Source organism: Aotus nancymaae, unplaced genomic scaffold, assembly GCF_030222135.1.
Source record: "Aotus nancymaae isolate 86718 unplaced genomic scaffold, 86718_ANA_hifiasm-v0.15.2.pri h1tg000265l, whole genome shotgun sequence".
Taxonomy (NCBI): Eukaryota; Metazoa; Chordata; class Mammalia; order Primates; family Aotidae; genus Aotus; species Aotus nancymaae.
Genome location: NW_026988680.1, coordinates 408,287 through 432,680, shown reverse-complemented (window position 1 = coordinate 432,680; position 24,394 = coordinate 408,287). Strand labels below are relative to the sequence as shown.

At 42.4% G+C, this 24,394-nt stretch overlaps 1 long non-coding RNA gene across 1 annotated transcript; it reads right to left on the bottom strand.

The window, feature by feature from the left end:
• On the bottom strand, positions 1–23,761 carry LOC135273108 (uncharacterized). The gene is made up of 3 exons (XR_010340969.1): positions 23,647–23,761; positions 21,913–22,024; positions 1–1,219 (listed from the first exon to the last, which is right to left on the bottom strand). It is a non-coding gene; the product is annotated as an uncharacterized LOC135273108 (long non-coding RNA).
• Positions 23,762–24,394: the final 633 nt, after the last annotated feature.

Genomic DNA, 24,394 nt, shown 5'->3' with positions numbered 1-24,394 from the left:
AGGGGATGGGAGGGGAGGGGAAGGGAGGGAAGGGGAAGGGAGGAGAGTGGAGGGAAGGGAAAAGAAAAGAGAAAATAAAAGAAAAAAGAAAACTGCCCCATTTCAAAGTTCAGTTGGATTACACAGTGCTCAGCAAGAATGAGTCCTTTCTGTCTTGGGCTGGTCTGCTGGGGCCCAGTGCAGGGGCCAGTCCTGGACAACAGCTTCCCATGAACCTTCTGTCACCACCTTGACATGGATAAAGTTGGGAAGTGCAGTGCTGGAAGGAATTCTCAACTGGGGATAGTAATTTCCCCCACCCTGGGGGCACTAGAATTATAGGGAGACCTACTGGGTAGCTGTGGTGCCTGGAGGGTGCTGCCAGTGGGTGGTGTCTGGGATCGGAGATGTGCAGGGTAGCCTCCAGGATTATCACAGTGACCCCTTTGAGAAGCACCACTCAGAGCACAGAGCGCTGTCCTCACAGCAGCTACCTCTGAGGTTCCTGGGACAGCTGGAGGGACATATCCGAGGAAAAGGACTGAGCCACCATTTAGAAACCCAGGTTGTGACACTTCTTGCAAATGGCATATATATATCTCAGAAAGCTACATAGATAAGAGCCATGCCAAACACAGTCAACTTGGGCAAACCTGATGCAAACTATATCCTAATTTGTGGGCTGATAAGGCTAGAGTTTGCCTGTGTTCTGTGTTTTCTACATTCAGATCACCTCTTTTTTGAGAAGAGGGCTTGCGCTATCACCCAGGCTGGAGTGCACCCATAGCACCCTACAGCCTTGGACTCCTGGGCTCAAGTGATCCTCTTCCTTCAGCCTCCCAAGTACCTAGGAACACAGGTGTGCCTCACTGTGCCCCGCTCCATGTAGACCCTTCTAAAGAGGCTTCTCTAATATCAACTGTAGTTAAAGACTTAAGTGCAATAACCTGTTAGCAATGACTAATGGTGGCAGAATAAAAATGTAACAAATGAAAGAAAAGGTTACATGAAATTGGTTTTAAGTGGTAAGATGTAAACCTTCCTGACAATGGATTCCTTCAGTCTTTCGGTTTCAATTAATTCCATCCACATAGTTTAAGTGTTTGACATGGGTGAGATTCTCACAATTATTACCTGGCTTCCTCAAGAACTCTTCTCATCACTGTATTTTTTTCTTTCTGGTTGGCATCTTCATTTACATCAGTTCCACCAAAGATGATTCCAAAAGGGATTCAGTGGCCTGCAAAGCAATGACAGTCACAAAGCAGAATTTAGCCCTAGCAACAGCCTTAATCAACAATTCCCAAGCAAGAATTTTAAACACCGATGTTCCCAGATCACAGGAGCCATGTTCTGCTGTATGTTTAGCTGCATCCACCTCTCCTGAAGAGCAGAATGGGTATCACTACAATAAACGCAGCACCAAGAGCAATCACGGGAGGCCCCACCAGTGTTGTCAGGGCTAACCTTCAACTAATTCATCTTAAACTTTAGCAAATAAAAAATTTTGTTAGCCATCATCTATCAAAGCCAAGCTTATCATTCCTAGGAAATGGGCTAATCTGGAATCATTAAAATTCATGACAAAAAAAAGCACTCTCCAAATGAGTCCTGTTGTTCATCATCACCAGCAGGCACCATGCTAGCTTGGGATGAAAACAGGGGAGAGAGAGGCATCACCTTGTGGATATCCTCAAGACCACCTTGATGATATCCTAAACTGTTCAGTACAGCAGGGGTGATAAATTATGAAAGGCACAACTAGGATGAGGGCCAAAATAATGCAAGGTGCTGAGGGCATAAAGTGGGAAGGAATTTGCAAAGGGAGTATGTGTTTTCCAAGTGACAGGCCCCTGTGCAGATGGGAGGCAGCAGGTGAGTCCATGCCCTGCCTCCTTGATGAACATTTCATGAGCACAGATGGGCAGGGCAGGGCATTAGGCCTGTCCATCCCAGGCTGAATGATGTGCTCATCAAAAGTGACTCCCCGAAAGGGCTCCCAAAGTTAACTAAAAATGTCAAGAGACTATTGCCAACAAATCACCCAGTAGACCAGATCTAACTGGAGTTCACCCAGTTAGATTTCTCAAACAAACTGTTTCTATCAAAATACTTAAAGGAGAAGAAACCGATCTTTTCTTTTATAGGGCTTTGAATTGTTTTTGTCATGTAAATTAGCAGATCTTGTCTTCTTTTTCTCTATCTAGTTCACTCGCACCCTAGAATTCCACTGCTATAAATTGAGGCTCCAGATATTGAGCCCAACAATAATACGTATGGCTCCAGCAAGGCTAAAAGTAGCACAATTTGAGAAGTAGCCTGTAGGTTGTGTGCATTGGTGAAGACCAACTCTTATTTTTGGAGCTGTGTGTGTGTGTACTCACACAGAAAGACTGGCCAAAAAAAGTGCATCTTGGTGAACAAAAGATTCTTGCACAAAAACAAAAACCATAAGCACACATTTCTTTATGCACAGAACATCTGTGACAGTACAGAAAATAACTGTTGTCACCTCTGGGGAAGGGACTTCGAAGGCTACAGATCTGGGATAGGCTGGTCACAGAGGCTCACACCTGTAATCCTAGCACTTTGGGAGGCCAAGGCGGGCGGATCATCTGAGGCCATGAATTTGAGACCAGCCTGGGCAACATGGCAAAATTCCATCTCTATTTTTGTAAAAATACAAAAATTAGCCAGGTGTGGTGGTACACACCTGTAATCCCACTAATCAGAAGGTTGAGGCATGAGAATCACTTAAACCCAGAAGGCGGAGGTTGCAGTGAGTCAAGATCATGCCACTGCACTCCAGCCTGGGCAATAGAGCAAGACTCTGTCTCAAAAAACAAACAACAACAGAACAAAACAAAAAGATCTAGGATGGGAGTGAGACTTACTTTTCACTCTGTAACACTTTATGTTGTTGGAATTTCTTATTATAGACCTGTAAGAACTTTTCCAAAAAGACACAGAAATGCCCACCCAGCAGAGAGAGTTCACCATGGGTGATGGGTCTAGGCTTTGGGAGATGTTGTGACAGAATGAAGATTTTTCTCATATGGGAAGGACATGAATCTGTGGAAGAGAGAATAATTGCTCCCAGTGATGTCCACATCCTAATTCCCAGGACACATGAGGCTGTGACAGGGGAGGGCATTTTGGCAGACTATCCAGACAGGCTCAACATAACAACAGGGGTTGTTACCAGTGAAAGAGGGAGGCCAGGTACAATGGCTCATGCCTGTAATCCCAGCACTTTGGGAGGCCAAGGTGAGCGGATCACCTGAGGTCAGGAGTTCAAGACCAGCCTGGCCAACAGGGTGAAACCTCATCTCTACTAAAAATACAAAACTTAGCCAAGCATGGTGGGAGGCACCTGCAATTCCAGCTACTCCGGAGGCTGAGGCAGGAGAATTGCTTGAACCCAGGAGGCGGAGGTTGCAGTGAGCTGAGATCGCACCACTGAACTTCAGCCTGGGGGACAAGAGCGAGACTCCATCTCAAAATAAAAAGAAAGAAATAAGTGAAAGAAGGAGGCCAGACAGTCAAATTCAGAGTGAGGAAGAACCCACCAGCCCGATGGCTCTGGAGATGGAGGAGGGCCATGAGCCAAGACATGTGGGTGCCCCTCAAGGCTGGAAAAGATGAGAAACCAGATTCTCCCTAAGAGCTTCCATGAAGGAGTGCAGCTGCGGACACCTTAAGTTCAGCCTGGGAGACCCACTTCAGCTTTCCAACCTCCAGATCCAGCTCCCTGGTCATAGCCTCAAGGGTCCTGGAAATTAGGATTCGGACATCTCTGGGAGCAATTATTCTCCAGAACTGGAGGTCAGGTGAGGAATTTGTGATGCTTGAAGCCACTGGATTTGTGGTAAATTATTACAGCAGCAGTGGGAACTGATACACTCTAATGCCACAAAGGGACTATATTAGAACATTTTCAAGCTGCTGATAAAGACATATCCAATTGGTATGGCAATTGGATATGTCTGGGCAATTTACAAAAGAAAGAGGTTTAATGGACTTATAGTTCCACATGGCTAGAGAGGCTTCCCAATCATGGCAGAAGGTGAAAGGCGTGTCTCACATAGTGGCAGACAAGACAAGAGAGCTTGGGCAGGGAAACGCCCCTTTATAAAACCATCAGATCATGTGAGACGTATTCACTATCATGAGACTAGCACGGGAAAGGCCCACCTCATGATTCAATGACTTCCCACCAGGTCCCTCCCACAGCACATGAGAATTGTGGGAACTATAATTCAAGATGGGATTTGGGTGGGGACAAAGCCAAACCATATCTGGAATGTTCCCCCAATAAAAACTGCTACTGAAGAAGGCTAAGGAAAATAATAGGAAAGTCTTTTTCAGTGAAATTGCCAAAGACAGAAAAATAGACACCTAAAAGATACACACTATCAACGAGGTTGTTTAAAAGGTGTGAGCATATTTAGTACTTAAGACGACAGCCCTTTCAGCAAACTCAATCAGCCCAGCAGCAATAACCATATTGTCAAAGCTAATTTGACCTATTTGGAGAAATCATAGGACTTTCACTCCAGACAGCCCCAGGTTAGAATCCTGGTTCTCCACCTACAAGAGGCATGATTTTGTGCAACTTACTCAGTTTCTCTGACCCTTCTGCTATATCATCTGTGAAATGGAGATCATATTAATTAGCTGACTGGTGAGACTATATATGACATTCTGGTACAAGGCAGACCTCGTGAGAGCTAGTTTCACCATGTTTTATACTAAAGAAGTTTTAAATACATGTATCCAGAAATTAGTACTTAGAAGGGAATATGGGATATTTCATTTAGTTTTCTATTTTTTCAATGCTCATTCTATTGTTAAGAAAATAAAGTTTTAAATAAGTAGCATGTTAGCCTTAATGGCAAAAGACTATTATAAGGCTGGGTGCAGTGGCCCATACCTGTAATCCCAGCACTTTGGGAGGCTGAGGTGGGTGGATCACTTGAGGTCAGGAGTTCAAGACCAGCCTGGCCAACATGGTGAAACTTTGTCTATACTAAAAATACAAAAATTAGCTGGGAATGGTGGTGCATGCCTGTAATCCCAGCTACCTGGGAGGCTGTGGTAGAATTGCTTGAAACTGGAAGGCAGAAGTTGCAGTGAGCCAAGATGGTGCCATTGCACTCTGGCCTGGGTGACAGAGTAACACTCTGTCTCAAAAAAAGGCTATTATAAATTCACCCATGATTGCAAGTGAAAAATTCTAGAAGTACTCTGCTATGGCATGATGTAGAGAAAATATTTTTGCAAACTCTCTTTTTGTTATTGTGTATATATATGGTGTACAACATGATGTTTTAAATTATCACTACATTGTGGAATGGCTAAATCAAGCTAATTAGGCCAAGCGCAGTGGCTCACACCTGTAATCTCAGCACTTTGAGAGACCAAGATGTGGGGATTGCTTCAGCCCAGGAGTTTGAGACCAGCCTGGGAAACACAGCAAGATTCCATTTCTTAAAAAAAAAAAAAAAAAAAATTAAGCTAATTAACATATGTATTACCTCACATATTTATCATTTATTTGTGATGAGAACACTTAAAACCTACTACTCTCTTGCAATTTTTAAATTTAATTTAATTTTTAATTTTTATTTTTTGAGACAGAGTCTCACTTGGTTGCCTAGGCTGGAGTGCAGTGGTTCTATCTTGGCTCACTGCAGCCTCAGCATCCTGGGTTCAAGGTGCTACTCTTGTCTCAGCCTCCCAAGTAGCTGAGATTACAGGCACCACCACCACGCCTAGCTAGTGTTTGTATTTTTAATAGAGACAGGGTTTCACCATGTTGGCCAGGCTGGTCTCAAACTCATGACCTCAAGTGATCTGCCCACCTCAGCCTTCCAAAGTGCTGGGATTACAGGTGTGAGCCACCACACCTGGCCCCTCTCTTAGCATTTTCAAGTATACAATACATTATTACTTACTACCATCACCATGCTGTGCAGCAGATCTTGAATGTTTTCCTCCTAACTGAAATTTTGTACTTTTTGACCAATCCTGAGCACCTGGTAGCCATCCTACTAACCTCTGCCTCTATTTGACTTTTGAGATTTCACATGCAAGTGAGATCCACGTGGTGTTTGTATTTCTGTGCCTGGCTTATTGTGTTTTGCATTATGTTCTCCAGGCTCATTCATATAGCTACAAATGACAGAATATCCTTCCTTTTCCATTACATATATATACACCACATTTTCTGTATCCATTTACCATCAGTGGACACAGGTTGATTCCAGTCCTGGCTATTTTGAATAGTTCTGCAGTGAACATGGGGTTGCAGATATCTCTTTCACACACGAAATTCATTTCCTTTGCACATATACCCAGAAGTGGGATGGCTGGATCCTATGGTACTTCTGTTTTTCATTTTTCAAGCATATAACTGCAAACTCTTATTCACTTTTCAAAACCCTACTCAGTCATCCCCTCATTTCTGAAGTCTTCTCCAAATCTCTCAGAAGTAAATTCTTTCCCTTCTATGTCATGCCATGTATCAGAAGGTCTTGGGTTTTATTTGTAGACTGGAAGATTCTCTTATTTATGTCTGTACCCCTTGCTCTAATGTCATGGCTATTCAAAGTTAGGTCCTCAAACAGCATTTGCTGAAATGCACTGAGGATAAAGAGTGGTACACAGCTATTTTCCAAGGGGGTTGACTCAGAGCCACCCAGTAACTGGTCTTATTCATAAATCAGTGCTTGTGCTAGAATTTTGTCTTTTATCCCAGCTTTGCTGAGATAAACAGAAAATCATAGTTTCCTAAATGTGGCTTCTTAATCAGCCACCCGACCCTATCTGATTCCTCCTTAGGTTCAAGCCTAAAGCATATTCTTAAAAAGAAACAGAAGAGCTTCATTACCATACTCTCGGCCAGCATCAAATTAACTCGTAAGTTTTTCCTTGTGTGCCATTTAGGGAATATAGGCAAGAGCCCAGAAAGCATACTACCTGTGAACAGGTTCTATTCCGTCTCAGTTAAGGACACCTATAAAGTTCTGTTTTTATACACTTGAAATGATGGATTGGTATGCATGTCAAAAATATTTTACAGACATGCTCAAGAAGGAGAAATAAATACCATGTGTTACTTTGACATTCATATAGTAATTGGTCCATAACTGAAAGAATGAAAGTTGACATCATTCTTTAAAACATTTTCGGGCTGGGTGCGGTGGCTCAAATCTGTAATCCCAGCATTTCAGGAGGCCAAGGCATGTGGATCACCTGAAGTCAGGAGTTCAAAACCAACCTTGCCAACATGGTAAAACCCCATCTCTATTAAAATATAAAAATTAGCTGGTCATGGTGGCGCATGCCTGTAATTCCAGCTACTTAGGAGGCTGAGGCAGGAGAATTGCTTGAACCCAGGAAGCAGAGGTTGCAGTGAGCCAAGATCGAGCCATTGCACTCTAGCTTTGGTGACGAGAGCCAGATTCCATCTCAATAAAACAAAAAATTTGCATTATACCTGCAATATATCTGTAATGTGTATTAATGTTGATAATGTGCTATTTTCCATTATTTGCATATACTACTTAGCTAGATGACACAGTGGTCATCTCTGGGTGGCAAAATTGCAGGTGCCATATTATCTTCTTTGTATTTTTACCTAGTTTCCAAGTCACCTCCATAAGTAATTTAATACTATGCAGCCATAAAAAAAACAATGAGTTTGTGTCCTTTTTAGGGACATGGATGAATCTAGAAACCATCATTCTCAGCAAACTGACACAGGAACAGAAAATCAAACATCGCATGCTCTCACTCATAGATGGGCATTGAACAATTAGAACAAATGGGCAGAGGGAGGGGAGCATCACACACTGGGGTCTGTTGAGGGGGGCTAGGGGAGGGACAGTTGCGGGGGAAGAAATGCCAGATATAGGTGATGGGGGATGGAGGCAGCAAACCACCTTGCCATGTAAGTGTCCATAAAACAACCCTTCATGATCTGCACTTGTACCCCAGAACCTAAAATACAATAAAAAAAATGCCACAGGGAATACACATGTTGGCATTTAAATTTATTGTTGTCATTCCTACATAATAAATTTTCGATTCTTTTGTTTAAAAATAAAAATAAAAAAAATAAAAGTACTATCTGAAAAAAAATTAAAGTCAATAACTGCTATATATTTTAAATTACAGTTTAATCAATAGAAGGCTGTCTAAGAAATGCATAGTGTATGCATAGAATGAACTATCATACAGCCAGTTAGCCACAGAGTAGGGCAACTCGACATCCGCAACTGTTGCAGAGAAAGTCCCCGACACCTTGGTAAGTGAAAAGCTCATGGTGCACAGGGCAGGTCTTCTTATTGACAATGGTGCTAGTGCTTTTTACACATTATGCTACACAGAGATTTAACCTTCAAAAACATAACCCTGAGGAATAAGCACTGTTAAACTTCCATATGGACAACAATCAGGAATGAACAAGCCAAAGTTTAACCAAATTTACTCAGAGTAGCGTGGCTTCAGTTCTCAGTGTTTGTGAGACTGAACAATGCAATTGATTTTTCCCCTGGGAACAGGTTGGTTTTGCAGAGGAATACTCTCCACCTTCAACTCTTAGGAGAAGCAAACCTAACTTCAGATGATTTTGTGTTTATTTGCAGCAGAGATCAAGCATGGTAAAATTGAGAACTGTAAGTGAAGGAAAGAAAAACAAAAACCCAGCAGCCTGACTAGGGGAGAAATAGGTTCTTGCCCATCTGAACTGGAATAACCCTTCCATACAGTAATTTGTCAGTGTCAATCAAAACAAAAATTACACAGCCCTTTGGCCTACAGGTTTTCCCAGGAATTTATATTTCTAACATCCTCATACAGTGGAGTAAAGAAATATAATAGAAAATATGCCAGTCTTCCTTGGAATAGCAAAAAAAAAAAAAAAAAAACAAAACAAACAAACAAACAAACAAAAACAAGAGAAACAGTTTTAATAAGTACAGTGCATTCTTACAGTGGAATACCTCACAGCCAATAAAAAGAATATGATAGACATGGCTTTGTGGATTTGGAAAAGTAGCTAAGCTAGGAGTTAAATATACAGATTTAATCCCATTCATGGGAATGAAATGTTCCACGTATGTGCATAAAACACTTTAAAAGAAACAATAGGGGCCACACACAGTGGCTCATGACTGTAATCCCAGCACTTTGGGAGGCCAAGGCAGCCAGATCACCTGAAGTCAGGAATTTGAGACCAGCCTGGCCAACATGGTGAAAGCCTGTTTCTACTAAAAATACAAAAATCAGCTTGGTGTGGTGGTATATGCCTGTAATCCCAGCTATTCCAGGTATTCTGGAGGCTGAGGAATGAGAATCACTTGAACCTGCTAGGCGGAGGTTGTAGTGAGCCCAGATCATGCCACTGCACTCTAGCCTGGACCACAGATTAAGACTCTGTATCAAAAAAAGAAAAGAGAAAAAAAAAGAAGAAAGAAAGTAAAAAATAGATATCACTTTACAGAAAACAACACAACTTATTGGGGGTGGGGTGGGAGGAGGGAGAGCATCAGGAAGACTAGCTAATGAATTCTGGGCTTAATACCTAGGTGATGGGATGATCTGTGCAGCAAACTACCATGGCACACGTTTACCTAAGTAACAAACCTGAACATCCTGCACATGTACTGCTGAACTTAAAAGTCAAAGAAGAAAAGAAAAGAAGGCAACATAACTCACAGTCAATAGAATCACTAAACTCAGGGCCAAGGCTTTGTGACTGCATAAAAGAGCTGCAAGAGTCAGTGACCACCTTTCAAAGGTTCCTGCTGAGCTATCAGGGGTCCACCTTGGGACTTGAGGTCTCCCACCAATGGCCTTGTGAGTGCACCGTCATAGATGCACATCTGCAAGCCCCAGTCAAACCACCAGACAAGACTGTAGCCTCATGGGAAACCCTGAGACAGACCGCCCAGCTAAGCTGCTTTTGAATGCCCTCAGGAACTATTAGATAACAAATGTACTGCTATAAGCAACTAAGTTTGGAGGGTAATTTGTCACATAATAATAGTTAACCAATACAGTATATATATATTTCTAGGAGAATATACACAAGAAAATGATAACTGTAGGTTGCCTCTGGAAATGAGAAATAATACAGTGAGGATAAGAGGTGGAAGACAGGCTTGCTTTTCATACTATACCACTCAGTTACATTTTACTCTACACTGGGGTAATTTTCATGTATTACCTGAGAAAATAAAGAACACATAGTAAGATGTGCCCATATATTGAAGAGACTGTTCAAAGAGGGCTCAACGTTCTAAGGCATAGGAGGCAGGAAAAACAGCTGGAGCTTAAATAAGGTTTGATACAGTGTAAAGAAATTTTTTTAAAAAATCACTGTTAGCAAAAAACTTCTAAAAATGTTAGAAGCATGACACATTTCTCTGACCAAAATTTAATCTGGTGTGTTGATGACTGGAGATAATTTTGATCCTCAAATGATATGCTATATATATTACCCTTAAAATGGTGCAGCACAAATGATACCACTACTGTGTCATTTAATTCATGTTTGAGGAAAGTCACTCAGGCTGAACAAAAGCAAAAATATCTGTCTTGCTTTATCTGTTGCCTCCTATACTCTCAGTAAAGTCAGATGGGTCTTAGGAGTGTTAAGAAAAATGTTCTGCAACCTGAAAAGAAGGTCAAGAATACAATAAGAATAAGTAAGGTGCACATGCATTTTCTTGCAATGTCCTAAGATGCCACATTTAAAAGGGTCTTCCAAAGATTAATTTTATGATAGAGTATATTGTTGTTTGACTTCATTATGTACTATTTATTCAGAGCTCATATTCTGTGAAGTTACATTGAGTCATTTGTAGCTTCATGTCAGGGAGAGATGTAAATCACTTCTGTCCAGTAGAAAAGATATTTCCAAAGCTTGGGGCCCATTGCCTTGTTGGATGTCAGTCAGTTCTGCAACTAACCTAGTGAATTTACTCTGATATTCTTTATCAAATTGCCAATTTAAACTCCAGTTGCTCAAATGTGCCTTAAACTGGTTTTAACATCTTAGTAGTTTCCTCATAAATTGATGGGTTGACCAATGTCTTTCATAAGTGCTTTTTTATATTTGTAAAAGAATCCTTTTGAAAAAATATATTTTGAAAGATGAAATATGCATTGAAAGAATTCAGGGCCAGGCTTATGCCTGTGATCTCAGCACTTTGGGAGGCCGAGAAGGATGGATCACTTGAGTGTTGCCCCAGTGTAGAGTAAAGGAGTTCAAAACCTGCCTGGGCAACAATGGTGAAACTCTATCTCTGCAAAAATAAAAATAAAAATTAGGGAACATGGTGGCATGCACCTGTAGTTCCAGCTACTTGGAAGACTGAAGTGGGAGGATTGCTTGAGCCCAGGAAGTGGAGGTTGCAGTGAGCCGAGATTGCATCACTGCACTCCAGCCTGGGTGACAGAGGAAGACCCTGTCTCAAAAAACAAACAAACAAACAAAATTCAGATGATACTCTTACTATGGTAAAAAACAGCTTCAATATACATCTATTCTTTATTGACACAGTTATAACATTTAAGAAAATTATGTACTAGGAAAACAAATCGAAGAGATTATTGCATGTCTCCCATTTCTGAATTGAATAAATAGGAGACATTGTTTCCTGCATTATTGGACATTGCAGGCACTTCTGGTTTTCAGTATTTCTGGTATTTTACCTTTGAAGAGAAAGAGGGTTACCTTGCAAAAGGCGGCCTCCCCTATAGAGATGAAGAGCCAGGGCAGCCTCACAGTTCTCAGCCAAGATGAGATTTGCAATCTCAGATGGGCTTTCAAAGTCAAACGCATCCTTCAGAATGCACACATGCCCTGAAGCCTCTAGATGGGCACTTTATCAAAAATACAGAGAAAGGAGAGGATGAGGGGAGAATGTTAATATGTAAAAGGTTGCTGCTACAATTAAGGTTGTTGTTGTTGTTGTTGTTGTTTTTTAGACAGAGTTTCACTCTTATTGCCCAGGCTGGGGTGCACTGGTGCAGTCTCAGCTCACTACAACTTCTGCCTGCTGGGTCAAAGTGATTCTCTTGTCTCAGTCTCCCAAGCAGCTGGGACTACAGGCACACAACACCATGCCTGGGTAATTTTTTGTATTTTTAGTAAAGACAGGATTTCACCATGTTGGCCATGCTGGTCTCAAACTCTTGATCTCAAGTGATCCACCCACCTTGGCCTCCCAAAGTGCTGAGATTACAGAAATAAGACACTGCCCAGCTGCTATGATTAAGATTTTACATCAATTCTATAAGATTAATTATTTACTGAATTGCGCTTTGTAAGCACCCTGCCTTAAAATACAAGAGAAGGCCCAGAGTCAATGACATTAACCATTCATCTGCCAGTCTCAGATACGCAGGACTGTGGCTGGGACTGAGGCCACTGGAAGGAAGGCTGATTCTGGAGGCCTTGACAGCCTTCAACCATGGGACACCCACTGTCCTTTCCAGTGGCATTTGCCATACCAGATAGCTCCTTTTCTATCTCCTTAATTCCATGTTTTTTCTCCTGTCCCTGAACTGTGGTATCTAAAGATTGTTTTCAGGCCTCCGTTGCTCAGTCCTCTGAAAAGACTTCAAAAGTCACCTATTAATATAGCTTCAAAAAATACTTCCTGTTCTTTCCATTCTACCTGCTACACACACACACACACACACACACACACACACACACACACACACAGCATGTATTTCAAACATTTCTCTTTCTCTCCACCTTAGTTTAAGTTTCTGGTAACATAAATATAAAAAACAAACCTCATAAACAAAAAAAATTTTTCCAAAAGTGACAACATAAACAAAATCAGAAGACAAATAAGAAACTGGGGAAAAAAACTATTTACAACTCTTACTAAAGAAAAAAAGTTCATCTGCTTAATATGTAAAGATCATTCATAAATCAATAAGAAAGAAAAAAAGTGGGAGAGAGATCCAAGATGGCTGATCACTAGCAGCTCGGGATTGTAGCTCTCAGTGAAAGTGCAGAGAACGAGAGGATGCCACACTTTCAGATGAATTTTTCTTGCTCACTGACCAGGAGATTCCCAGTGGAGGAGCCCCACAGGTCACCAGCGCGACTCTTGTTGCCGGCGCAGCGGTTTTGCTGGTGCCTCAGCACAGCAGTTCTTGGTGCAGAGTGAGCAGGACAGTGTCCCCTTTTGGCTGATGTTGTTTGGAGCTCCAGGAAGACAGAGTCACCTATTCAGCTGATTGAAGGATGGACTCAAGAAGGGAGCTAGACTGGAGATTCCCTGGCAGAAAAGCACCATCAATCTTAACACCACTGTTTTGGCCGGCATAGTGGATTGCTCAGATTTCGGTGCTGGGAATCAACAAGTTGGACATCCACTCAGAGATCTAATTTGAAAGTCAGTAATCACAAAGATGACAGGTGGATAAATTTACAATGATGGGAAGAAACCAGCATAAAAAAGCTGAGAATACCCAAAATCAGAATGCCTCTCCCTCTACAGGGGATCACAGTTCCTCATCAGCAATGGAACAAGGACTGATGGAGAATGAGTGCTTTCCATTAACAGAAGTAGTCTTCAGAAGGTGGATGATAAGAAACTTCTGTGAATGAAAAGAACTTGTTCTAAACCAATGCAAAGAAACTAAGAACTTTGAAAAAAGGTTTGATGAAATCCTAACGAGAATAGACAATTTAGAGAGGAATATAAGTGAATTAATGGAGCTGAAAAACACAACATGAGAACTTCATGAAGTATGCACAAGTTTTAACAGTCGAATTGATCAAGCAGAAGAAAGGATATCAGAGGTTGAAGACCAACTTAATGAAATAAAATGAGAAGTCAAGATTAGAGAAAAAAGAATAAAAAGGAATGAGCAAAGTCTCCAAGAAATATGGGACTATGTGAAAAGACCTAATCTACATTTGATAGATGTACCTGAATGTGATGAAGAGAATGAATCCAAGTTGGAAAATACTCTTCAGGATATTATTCAGAAAAACTTTCCCAACCTAGTAAGGCAGGGTAATATTCAACTCCAGGTGATACAGAGAACACCACAAAGATATTCCTCAAGAAGACCAACCCCAAGGCACATAATCCTCAGATTCATTAGGGTTGAAATGAAGGAGAAAACACTAAGAGCAGCCCGAGAGAAAGGTCAGGTTACCCACAAATGGAAACCCATCAGACTTACAGCAGATCTCTCAGCAGAAACCCTACAAGCCAGAAAAGAGTGGGGGCCAATATTCAACATCCTTAAAGAAAAGAACTTTCAATGCAGAATTTCATATCCAGCCAAACTAAGCTTCACAAGTGAAGGAAAAATAAAATCTTTTGTGAATAAGCAAGTACTTAGAGATTTCACCATCACCAGACCTGCTTTATAAGAGCTTCTGAAAGAAGAACTACACATATAAAGGAACAATCAGTATCAGCCTTTCCAAAAATTTTCCAAAAATATATCAAAAAGTAAACAGCATTAACATAATGAAGAACTTACATCAACTAATGGGCAAGACAGCCAGCTAGCATCAAATGGCAGTAAATGAAATATTGGTTGGCTGCTTGTTTGTTATTTTCTTCCCTTATTCCTTTCTGTCTCCATTGTTAAGCACAATTATTGGCATAAAAGAGGTTTTCAATTCCCATTTTTAGACTGCATTCTAGCCTGGGCAATAAAGCAATACTCCCATTCTCTCTCCCTCTTTCTCTTCCTTTTTCTTCCTCTTTTTCATTATTTTTTTTCTTTCTCTTTCTTTATTCCTTTTTTTTTCTTTAAAAAAAGATTAAATGAACTAATGGATATAACATGCTTAGAACAAGCCCTCAATGTGCTATAATTATTACCATTACTGTTACTATTACTACTACTACTACTACTACTACTAGTAGTATTTTTGCTGTAGGAAAGAGATAGTTGTTGTATTACCAGGTGGAGTCAGGGTCTGCTGTTCCTGACCTTGCCTCTAAGAAGTTTCTCCTGATTCCTAGAGTTTAAATTAGGTGTTCCTTCCCTGTGATCCTCTGGCATCCTAAACTGGCCTGCAGTTACACAGCATTGTGTTGTCTGTTTACTTGGCAATTGTCTTCATCAGCTCAGGACACCACAACAAAATATAATAGATTAGATGGCTTGAACAACAGACATTTATTTCTCACAGTTCTGGAGGCTGGGAAGTCCAATTTCAAGGTACCACCAGATCCAGAGTCTGATGAGGGCTCCCTTACCCTCCTGCAGACAGCAACCTTCTCAGTTTATCTTCACAAGATGGAGAAAGAGAGTTCTGGTCTCTTCCTCTTCTTAGAATGATGTTAATCCCATCAGGAGGACCATAGTCTCATGACCTCCTCTAAACCTAATTATCTCTCAAGGACCTCATCTCCAAACACCATCACATGGGCCTTAGGGCTTCAACATATGAATTTGGGGAAAACACGAATACTCAGTCCATCACATTAATCTTCCTGGATAGCTTAGGACCTCTGTGAAGGCAGAGAGAGCCTTATTTTGCTTACTAATTTATCCTCCTCTGGGCCAAATGCAGTGCCTCACACATAATAGCTACTGGAACTATATTTATTCTCTTAGATGAGTGTGAATCAGTGTCCACATATCTCTTCTCACTCCTTAAAAAAAAAAAAAAGAAAAAAGCTAACAACACAGGAAAATAGAGATGAAGGCTGGGTGAGATGGCTCACGCCTGTAATCCCAGCACTTTGAGAGGTTGAGGCAGACAGATTGCTTGAGCCCAGGAGTTTGAGACCAGCCAGGACAATACAGTGAAACCCCATCTCTTCAAAAAAAAAAAAAAAAATGAGCTGGGCATGGTGGCACATTCCTGTAGTCCTAGCTACTTGGAAGGCTGAGATGAGATGACTGCTTGAGCCTGAGAGGTTGAAGCTGCAGTGAGCCATGATTCTGCCACTGTACTCCAGCCTGGTGATGGAGTGAGACACTCTCAAAAAAAAAAGGGGGGAGCCAGCCTCAGTAGCTCAAGGCTGTAATCCCAGCACTCCAGGAGGCCAAGGCAGGCAGATCACTTGAGGCCAAAAGTTCAAGACCAGTTTGGCCAACATGGTGACACCCCGTTTCTACTAAAAATACAAAAATTAGCTGGGTGTGGTGGCATGTGCCTGTAATCCTAGCTAGTAGAGGGGCTGAGGCACAAGAATCACTTGAACCTGGGAGATGGAGGTTTCAGGAGCCAAGATCACACCATTGCACTCCAGCCTGGGCAACAAAGTGGGGCTGCATCTCAAAAAAAAAAAAAAAAAAAGAAAAAAGAAAGAAAGAAAAAAAGAAAAGAAGGAAGGGAGGGAGGGAAGGAGGGTGAAAAAGAAAAATAGAGGTGGGCACAAAATTGCAGTCCATAGAAGAAGAAATACAACTGAGCTCCTGAAAAAAGAAAATGATGCTCAACATCAGCCATCCTTTTAACCCAGAAAATCTGTAAAGATTAAAAAATTGACCTGAGACACCAAAAGCATTGGCAACAAAAGCCAAAATAGACAAATGGGACCTACTCAAACTCCACGGCTTCTGCACGGCAAAAGAAACAGTCATTAGAGTGAATTGGCAACCAACAGAATGGGAAAAAATTTTTGCAGCTTACCCATCTGACAAAGGGCTGATATCCAGAATCTACAAGGAACTAAAACAGATTTACAAGAAAAAAACAAGCCCATTCAAAAGTAGGTGAAGGATATGAACAGATACTTTATAAAAGAAGACATACATGAGGCCAACAAACATATGAAAAAATGCTCACCATCACTGTTCATTAGAGAAATGCAAATCAAAACTACATTGAGATACCATCTCACGCCAGCTAGAATGGCGATCATTAAAAAATCTGGAGACAACAGATGCTGGAGAGGATGTGGAGAAATAGGAACACTTTTACACTGTTGGTGGGAGTGTAAATTAGTTCAACCATTGTGGAAGACAGTGTGGCGATTCCTCAAGGACCTGGAAATAGAAATTCTATTTGACCCAGCAATCCCATTACTAGGTATATATCCAAAGGATTATAAATCATTGTACTGTAAGGACACATGCACACGAATGTTCATTGCAGCACTGTTTACAATAGCAAAGACCTGGAACCAACCCAAAGGCCCGTCAATGATAGACTGGACAGGGAAAATGTGGCACATATACACCATGGAATATTATGCAGCCATCAAAAATGATGTGTTTGTGTCCTTTGTAGGGACATGGATGAACCTGGAAACCATCATTCTCAGCAAACTGACACAAGAACACAAAATCAAACACCGCATGTTCTCACTCATAGGTGGGTGTTGAACAATGAGAACACATGGACACAGGGAGGGGAGCACTACACACTGGGGTCTGCTGGGGGGAAATAGGGGAGGGACAGCAGGGGGTGGAGAGTAGGGGAGAGATAGCATGGGGAGAAATGCCACATATAGGTGAAGGGGAGGAAGGCAGCAAATCACACTGCCACATATGCACCTATCCAACAATCTTGCATGTTCTTCACATGTACCCCAAAACCTAAAATGCAATAAAAAAAAAAGAAAAAAAAATTGACCTGGGGCTTCCTGAAATAAACACTCCTGTACATTATCTGTGAGAGAGTAAATTGGTACCTCTCTGGTGGGCAATGCAACGGCAGCTAGACAAGCTGAAATGCACAAACCCTGTATCCTTTGCTGGAAAACCAGCCCAGGAGGTCCTGCCTCCAGCCTTTTTATGGTAAAAGCCACCACATGCCCTTCATTGTCGAAGACAATTTGGGTTGAGTGTTCAATTCAACTGAGCTTTCAATTCAATTTAATTACTTGAGGTGAAAGATCGCTAACCCACACCACCATCATAGCTTAGCGCCCTTATTATTAGTTTATACAGAGTCCATCGTAATCTCTCCTGCCCTCAGTCCTTCCACTATGATAGTCTTTTGGCCTCCCCAGAACTCCAGACCAGTGACCTCTACCCGCTATGACTCCGGCCTTTTCTCCCAATTCTGGTGAGATTCCATGCTCCACCATTTCTATTACTGTCCTGTCAAAGTCTTAACCACTCCCATCCCCCAGTCTTTCTGTAGCAAGCATGAGAGCATCTGGCACGACGCCAACCCTGGAGACTCTACAGGTCAGCTTTCTCCATGGCAGTCCCGGGTGCTGGTGCCTGCCGGGGAACCCCCAAGGCAGAGGGTAAGCCCTGGAAATGTGAGATGGGGTCTTACGGGGTTCACTGCTGCACTGGCACCTCCCCTGCATTTTCAGTGAGCAGGTGCACCTGCTGTATGCCCAGCATCATCAGGGCACTGAAGGTTCAGTAAGGAACAAAATATGAACAAACACTTGATTCCGGGGAGGCAAAAGGTCCAACATTCTTTTTTTGGGGGGAGATGAGGGGACAGAGTTTCACTATTGTTGCCCAGGCTGGAGTGCAATGGTGTGATCTCAGCTCACCGAAACCTCTGCCTCCTGGGTTCAAGTGATTCTCCAGCCTCAGCCTCCCGAGTAGCTGGGACTACAGGCACCCACCACCATGCCCAGGTAATTTTGTAGAGATGGGGTTTCTCCATGTTGTTTCAGGCTGGTCTCAAATTCTTAACCTCAGGTGATCCACCCACCTCGGCCTCCCAAAGTGCTGGGATTACAGGTGTGAGACACCACCAAGGCCAACTTTCTAGAGCAGGGAAAAGGTCAATAAGCCAGAAAATTCAGCCAGATCTCCTCTATGTCAGAGGCAGGTTTGTGCTCTGGAGGAAAACCAACAGCTCCAAGGAGGCAGGGAAGAGTGTGTGGGGAAAGGGGCTGCTGTTTGAGAAGGGTGGGCAGGGGAGGTCCCACTAAAGAAGGTGACACTGGAATAAAAGCCTGAAGGTGGCTGGCATAGTGGCTCACACCTATAATCCCAGCACATTGGGAGGCCAAATTGGGTGGATCATCTGAGGTCAGGAGTTTCAGACCAGCCTGGCCAACATTATAAAACCCCATCTCTACTAAAAATATATAAAATAGCCAGCTCTTGTGGTGCATGCCTGTAATTCCAGCTACTTGGGAGGCTGAGGCAGGAGAATCACTTGAACCAGGGAAGTGGAGGTTGCCATGAACCAAGGAAGTCCAGCACACGGAAGTGGAGAGCAGATTGGTGGTTCCCAGAGGCTGCTGTGGGGCATGGTGGGGGGCAGAAGGAGGAACAGGGTGTACAGCATGATGATCATCATCAATAATAACATATTGTATATTTCAAATTTGCTTATTTAAAAAAAAGATTTTAGGCCAGGTGGGGTGGCTCAGGCCTGTAATCCCAGCACTTTGGGAGGCCGAGGCAGGTGGATAACCTGAGATCAGGAGTTCGAGACCAGCCTGGCCAACATGGTGAAACCCCATCTCTACTAAAAATACAAAAATTAGCTGAGTGTGGTGGCAGGGGCCTGTAATCCCAGCTACTCAGGAGGCTGAGGCAGGAGAATTGCTTGAACCTGGGGGATGGAAGTTGCAGTGAGCTGAGATCTTGCCACTGCACTCCAGCCTGGGTGACAGAGTGAGACACCCTCTCAAAAGAAAAAAGATTTTATAGGTTTTCACTACAAAAAATACTAAGTACAGTCATCCCTGGGTATCTGTTGGGGACTGGTTTCAGGACCCTCGTGGATCACAAAATCCAGGGATGCTTAAGTCCCAGATATAAAATGGCACAGCATTTGCATATCACACACACTCCTCCTCCCATATACTTTAAATGATCTCTAGATTACTTATAATACCTAATACAATGGAAATGCCATGTCAGTAGTTGTTATGCTGCATTGTTTTGGTGGGTATTTTTTTTTTTTTTTTTGAGGCAGAGGTGTCTCACTCTGTTGCTCAGGCTGGAGTGCCGTGGCATCATCTCAGCTCACTGCAACCTCTGTCTCCTGGGTTCAAGCGATTCTCCTGCCTCCTGAGAAGCTGGGATTACAGATGCATGCCACCACACCTGGCTGATTTTTGTATTTGTAGTACAGACAGTGTTTCACTGTGTTAGCCAGGCTGTTCTTGAACTCCTGTGACCTCATGTGATCCGCCCAACTTGGCCTTCCAAAGTGTTGGGATTACAGGCAAGAGCCACCATGCCCAGCCTGTATTGCTTTTTATTTGTATAATTATTTTAACATTTTGAACTGTAGTTGCTTGGAGCTGCAGACATGGAACCCACAGATACTGAATACCAACTGTCTTCCAGGCGATAGACATGTTCATTAGTGTGATATAATCATTCCACAGTGTGTAGGCAGACACACACAGACACACCGACACACCCTGACACGCATACGCACACAGGCAGACACAGGCAGACACAGCAACACACCCAGACATGCATACACACACAGGCAGACACACGAACACACCCAGACACACATACGCACACAGGCAGACACAGGCAGACACACGGACACACCCAGACATGCATACGCACACAGGCAGACACAGGCAGACACAGGCAGACACACGGACACACCCAGACCCACAAACACACACAGGCCGACACAGCTACACGCAGATACATGCAGACACACAGACACACCCAGACCCGCAAACGCACACAGGCAGACACACGGACACACCCAGACCTGCAAAGAGGCCGACACACGCAGACACACGGACACACCCAGACCCGCAAACACACACAGGCTGACACAGCTACACGCAGACACACGCAGACACACGGACACACCCAGACCCGCCAATGCACACAGGCAGACACACGGACATACCCAGACCTGCAAAGAGACTGACACACGCAGACACATGGACACATCCAGACACGCAAATGCACACAGACCGACACAGGCCGACACACGCAGACACATGGACACACCCAGACATGCAAATGCACACAGGCTGACACAGGCAGACACACACAGACACATGGACACACCCAGACACGCAAAGGCACACAGGCCGACACAGGCAGACACACGCAGACACACCCAGACATGCATACGCACACAGGCAGATACCCAGACATGCATATGCACACAGGCCAACACAGGCAGACACACGCAGACACACGGACACACCCAGACATGCATACGCACACAGGCTGACACAGGCAGACACACGCAGACACACGGACACACCCAGACAAGCATACACACACAGGCAGACACACACAGACACACAAACATACACACACAGGCAGAAACACACAGACACACACAGGCACACAGACACACATACGCACACAGGCAGACACGGAGACACACACACAGACACGCAGACACAGGCAGACACATGCAGACACAAAGATACACAGACACACATACACACACAGGCAGACACACGCAGACACACAGACACACAGACACACATACACAGGGAAAAGAAAACAATGAACAGAAGAGAAGGTGCCTTACAGACTGAAAGAAAACTATGGAAAATCCTGTCTTTGAAAGGGGTCATTATAAAATATGTGCAAGAAACTAACACTACCATGTGGGGGGAAACAAAAACAGAAACAAAAACAAACACCCAAGCTAAGACTGGGCAAAGGACCTGAATAGACATGTCTGCAAAGTAGACGTGAAACACTCACAGGTAAAAGAAAAGTCTCTCAAAAGAGCTAATTCTCACAAGAATGTCAAGGAAAACCACACTGAGATACCACTTCCATCCACATAGAATGAATGTTACCTAAAACAGAAATAAAAGTTTTAAAAGGAAACAACTAGTATAGACTTCCAGAAGGGGAAACTCTTCTCATACACTATTGGTGGGAATGTCAATGTCTACACACACTAGGAAAAACAGCTGGAAGTGCCTCAAACAAAGTAAAAACGCCATTTCATCTAGCCATCATTCCATTCCCATGTGGAAGAGATACCTGCCTTGCCCTCTGTACTGCAGTACTCACGATAGCCAGGATAGGAAATACACCTACCTGTTCATCCATTGATGAAGGGATGAGGAAACTGCAATATACATCCAGAGCAGAATATTCTTCAATCATAGAAATGAGTGAAATCTCGTCACTTGCAGCCACGTGGAAAAACCTAAGGAACATTATGTTAAATGAAATAAGCCAGGCAGAGAAAGGCATGTACTGCATGATCTCATGCATGTGGAATCTAAAACGCTTGACCTCACAGAGGTAGAAAGTTCAACAGTGGTTACCAGAGGCTGTAGGGAAGGGGGGCCTAGGCAGGGATTGGTAATGGGTACAAAGTTACACTTAGAAAACAGATCCTGCCCTTCTCTTCTATAGCAGGGCGACCAGGGTTAATATTGCAGTGAATTTTCCAAATGGCTGGAAAGGATTCTGAGTATCATCTCCACAGACAAATAATGCCTAGAGGACTTCATAGATGCTAAATATTGTGATTTGATCAATATGCTAAGTGTACCCATATCAAAATGGCCCCTGTATCTTCTAGTTATAATCTCTAGGGCAATCTCTCTTCTTTTTAATTAAAAAAAGGATACCAATGACACTAAAATTTACATGGAACCATGAAACACCCTGAATTTCAAAGCAATCCTGAAAATACAAAGTACATGGAATGCATCACTGTCCTCCATTTGAAATTAGATTGAAAAGCCAGTTATCTAATCAATAGATGACTGGCACTAAGTGAGAAACCCAGACCAACAGACAGAATGAGGGAGCTCAATCACAAACCCAGATTCCTAGGTAGTGTACACGTTTTGTAAAAGAACAATGATAGACACAACAAAGAAAGGGGAATCTGTTTAGTAAATGGATTTGAAAACTGGACATCCCTACATAAGTAAAATAGGACCCCGATTGTGTAAAAAGACCAAAGATTAACTCAAAATGAATTAGAGACTCATAAACAAAAGTTGAAAGCATCAAACTCTTCCAATGAGAAGACGTACGTGTGGGTATATTTAGGTCAATGTGGATCTGTGCTCACAGTGTGCCAAAACAAAATAAAAAATACAGGGGGAAAAACTCATAGGTGATGGATTAGTTTGCTCATGATTCTGTTTTTCCTCATCAGTCACCTACATCAAAGGACAGCAAGAAAACAGACACATGTGGGACTGCATCATATATTAGAGTTTGTGCCCAAGCAGAATGTTTTAAAAACCGCAAATAAAATAAAAAATTATCCTGAAGTTTACAAGAAAGGTTTTGGCAAACCTACGTCTGATGAAAAGTTGTCTTCAAAATGTCTAAGCAACAAACACTACTTACTAGCAAAAACACAAAAGAGAAATTAATAACTAAACAAAATGGGGCCAAAGAACCTATATAGACATTTCTGCAAAGAAGATATAATATTGAAAACAAGTTTTAAAAACTTAGATAATATCAAAAATCATGAGAAAGATGTAAATCAAAGCAACACACATCATCTCACTATAATTCATATGGATGTTATCAAAGCAATAAAATACATTAAAAGCGACACAAATGCTGGTGTAAATTTCCACAGAGGAACTCATTTGGTAAGAATGTTAATCAGTATACATACTACAGAAACCAATGGGAGGTTCCCCCAAAAGTTTAACCTATAACTACCACTTCATCTAACAAGTCTACTACTAAGTATACTTTCAGGCAAAAGAAATCAGTCCATGCAAGAGGCATCTGCCATCCTATGTGGACTGTAGCACTATGCACAATTGCCAAGACAAAGAATAGACTTACCTGCCCATCCACAGATGAAGGGATACCTGGTGGATGTACACAAATAGAATCATCTTCAGCCAGAAAACCAGAATGAAATTTCATCATTTGGAGCCACACTGTTGAACCTGGAGGACATCATAGTATATGACCTAAGACAGGAAGAAAAAGAAAAACTAATGTAGAATCCAAAATAAACGGCTTTATTGCATAGGTCTAGAAAGCACAATCACAGTTACTAAAGGTTGGAGGGAAGAAGGGGCACGGGCAGAGATCAGAAATAGGCAGACACAAAGTCACACTTAGATGAGAGGAATGAATTGCTTCTCGCTGTTCCACAGCCAAGTGACCAGAGGTTAACACAACATCACACCCTTTTCACAACATCTGGGAGATTCCAAATGTTTTCACCACAAAGAAATTAACAACTGTTTCTGATAATAGAGACTCTACATATCCTGATTTTATCATCCCTCTGTGTCTGCATTAATCAAAATGCCCCACTCTAACTCCCTCCATTGTATACCTTTACTATATGACCAACCTTTTAAAAACTATGTAAATACGCAATGCTAAAATTCATGTGGACCACAAAACACATTGAATTTCCAAAGCAATCCTGAGAAATCCAAACTACCTCAGTTGTATCACACTTCCTGATGTTAAATTTCATTGAAAAGCTAGGAACCCCATTCCACACAGAGCAGTGGAACAGATTAGAGGACCCAGATGTAAACCCTCACCCCTAACACCATCTGATCTTCAACAA